Below are 4,084 nucleotides of genomic sequence, written 5' to 3' on the forward strand. Positions count from 1 at the left end.
ATACTATATATATATAGTATAACTGACAAAGGCAGCATGAAGAATTTTACATCTAATCAAATTGTAGGGACAATCCAGGGATATAATTATCCAACTATGAATATGGTCAGGGTGAACATTAACATAGAAAGTGTCAGGTGACCTACAATAATCACAAATAAGATATTAAAGGACTTCCAGTAGTTTTTATTACGTTGGTTCAATATTGATTTAGAAGGAAGAATGCCACTTCTTGAAGCACTTGGGGTTTCCTTGGAAGTTGCACATATCTAAGTAATTACCTTGCCCAAAACGACTTAGTCTTTGTAATCTGAGAATGCACAATGGTATGGCTGCAGTCCATAAATCCAGACTATAATTAGACATACAGGAAGAATTAATGGACTGCAAATTGCAGGGAGTTTAGGAAACTGATCTTCTGGAAAAACTAAAGTATACATTGCCTCAAAATGCTCATCAGAACTAATTTCAAAGGACTGAGCTGGTTTCAGAACAAAAACTTCTACCATAAGAGATAAAGAAGTCTGAGAGATAAAGCTAGCTGCAGTAGTAGGTTCTTTATTTTCTTTATGGGTCAGCTACCAAAGGGTGACATCACTCACCAGAACAGTCCAGCTTCCTAGCATACTACTGAAAGTTATGTAATGTTCTATTAAACTAATCTCTTTTACTGTTCTTCTACCATATAGGACTAATTTACGGCAAAAGATACAAGATAGCAAGATAGCAAGAGTTACATATAAAGTTCTGGCATTGTCATCCTGAAAGCAGAAGCCATTTGAAACATGGTGATTTCTAAGAGGGATCTCATTCAAAACGATATTTAATGTCACCAGCTACACTTTTTGGTTTGTGCCTGGTCTGGATAAGAGCAGAGAAAATACACCCTGAACCTTCTGATGTATTGTTTAATTGTAGCATTGCTAGGAGGATGGATTGCAGTTGGACTTCCTACTCATACATACGAGGCAATTGGTAAGGGCAGCAGGAAACAATCTGTACATGTACAGGTTTCCCTCACTTTATGCTGTACGTGCGTTCCTGGAAAACAGTGCATAACTCAAATTTGTATAAAGGGAATTCATTTTACAATGTAACAAATAGGGATATGTTCCAAGACCTCAACTGTACTGACTCCTAGGCCCATTTCTACAAGACAATTTTGGTACTCACCAGCAGCAGACAGTACACACAAGCACTGGGTGGTGGTGAATGTTTAGTTGGTGTGAAGAGAGGGTGGTGAAGACTTTACTGATAGACCAAGGGAGGGGTAGGAGATAAGCTACCGGGATGCTTACAAGTCATAATGGGGATGTCAACTACAGAAACACATGTCTCAGAGAACAAGTGAGGAGCACATATCCACACAGGAGACTATATTTTGGTGCACATCACTCCCACAATGCACTGCACAAAGCAGCAGATTGCAGACTTCCACCATACTGATTGCATGAGTGAATTTACCTTGCATATAACAAAATTTTGGTATAAAAAGGGTCACTGCAGAAAGCGAGGGAATCCTGTATTTATACTTTAGCATCAGCAAATTAAGGGAAAATACATTAACCACCCCAACTACTCAGAATCACTAAATACACAAATCCAGCAGAATATGAATAAACCCACCCACCCCACAAAACCAAAACAACAACCACCCCTTCTATCAAATATGCAAAACACACCTCTCTTCCTTGCATTTGTTTTTTTATATATAAAAGAATACTGGTGGACACCCAGTTGGGATTCACTAATATACATAAGTTTCCTTTGAGTCGCTCGCTACGTACAAACAGACCACCTAGTATTGCCACCCCCTGAACACTAATTGCAATAAAGAGACCTACAAATTATCCCATTTTCTACTAAAGCCCAGAAAAGCAGATGGACCAATCAGCATATCTAAAAGGATAATACATCCAGGACCTAGTGGACTAAGAAGGGAAGTAAACTCCCAAGTCAAGTAAGCTTCACAGAAGAAACCCTGCCTACTTCTCGCTTCTTTTAATCTGGATGGAACGCCACCTAACTCTCTATTTCAACAGATGAAGAAATAAAGTTGTTTTCTAAAGTGTCTCTAAACCCACTGACACAACACTAAGGGGCTAGTTTTCATTTACACAAGAGCTGCTTTACACTTTTTTAATTTATGCCAGACAGATTGCCAGACAGGTATAAAATGATGTTAGGGTCAACAACTGGAAGTGGGACTGTAGCGGGGCACGGAGTTACACCTGCTCCTTTAGGAAGGGAAACAAACTGAGAGAGAGCTTGCAGGTGGGGTTTGTGTTGTATGCACAGGGCATACAGCATGAATTAAAAACAAGTGGGAATCTTATCAGGGGATAAGGCACAACGCCACATTTACTGGAACATAAACCATAAAAGGAATAAAGAACAGTAAGGTTATCTCCTTCACTCAGTCCCATACATATTCATTCATACAAAAGAAACAAGCACACACACAGATAGTTAGACAGTCTTGCAAAAGTTAAGGTGCTATCAAGTTCTAAAGATGCTTGGGTCAGTCTGGTGGCCAGCCAAACTGATCATGAGGAATGGAGTTAGGTCTTGTTGGACACCCCCAAAACTCTTTCTTGCAGGTAAACAGACCCCAAGCCTTTTCTTTGTGTCCATTCTTTATAGTGGTAGCTGTCCATACAAGCATATGGATTCCACTGAGTCAGACATGAAGGTCATCCTCCTTGTCCTGTTGGAAGGCTAGGATTGCTAGGATGTGATCTTCTGACCTTGTTGTCTGCAATCTTCAGGGAGGGTCATTGCTTGTAGTCTTCATCTGTCAGGGTGAAGGCATGATTTAATATTTGGTAATCCTTAACTAATGACTCATCACTGAAACCTTTAACTGTTAAACCACAGAAGGCTATTTTCACCTGCTGCAAGAGGACTGTCTTCCTTCACATTATCACATACATACATCATTCATTCTTTCATTACCCCTTTTCAAACATGCCAGATGTACCACAGACCTTATATAAGCATTTTTCTTATACGAAATTTAAGTTTTAAAATCATGAGACCAATAGGTCAAATATATTTATGCTGAGCAGTAAGAAATTTAAAATAGACTGTTAATTCCAGAACAATCATGACTGATTAAAATATTATGAGAAATAAATCATAACAAGATTCATTATAAAAAAAACAACCTTAGAGATGAGACATAAGTCTGGATGTGGGGACTGTAGGGTTTCTGAATTTAGCCTATCCATTTTACCCCTCCTTTAGGCCAAAAGAGTGATCAAAGAAGAGTTGTGCTCCTGTACTGCAGCCAGGGTGCAAGGATTCTTGTATGCAGAGGTAACCTGGGCAGGATGCGGGGCCCGGGGCAAATCAGCATGTGCAGGGTCCTGCCCCTGGTCATGAGGAAGCTGGCAGTGGATTTGGTGGCTGGGAGAGGGGTGGGAGAGTGCCAAGCAGCTGGTGGTACTGGATTCAGTTGGGGGGGGAGGGGGCAGGTGCCAAGCGGCTGGATGTGAAGCTGGCAGCAGCATGACCCGGCTCTGCAGGGCACCCCAAAGCACAAGGCCCAGGGCAGTTGCCCCAGTACATCCCTCTAGGGATGGCCCTGCTTGTAAGTCTCTTCCCAAATTGCTTCACCAGTGCCCTAGAAAATGACTTGGGCTGTACACTGAGCACAGGATTTAGTCATAAGGCCTCCTATTTTGTCACTTCCACTTGGCCCAGTACTGGAATCTGACCTTCTACAGCAGTGGGAGGGCAATCTTTTTCATAGTCATGCTACAAATTAACCCTTCACTGTCCCTGAGTGCCACTCCAGGCCCCTTCTTCTGCCTTATCTCCTGCTCTGATTTCTACTTGCTGCCCTATCCAATGCTGTGCTGCCTGTCCCCTTCCTGATCTGCCACATGCCACACACAGACTTCCTGTGCCTCTTGTGGCACTTGTACCACATGTTGGCCACTCCTGTTCTACAGCCTCTACCAGACATTGGCCATGCCCTTGTGCATGTAGAGAAGCTCTATACTACCTAGTATCCACTTAAGCTGCTTTCAGGGAAGCTTTGCACTGAGGGAGTGACATTGCATTTTCCTGATGCTGTATA

Source organism: Crocodylus porosus, unplaced genomic scaffold (genome assembly GCF_001723895.1).
Source record: "Crocodylus porosus isolate Cpor-Errol unplaced genomic scaffold, CroPor_comp1, whole genome shotgun sequence".
Classification (NCBI taxonomy): domain Eukaryota; kingdom Metazoa; phylum Chordata; order Crocodylia; family Crocodylidae; genus Crocodylus; species Crocodylus porosus.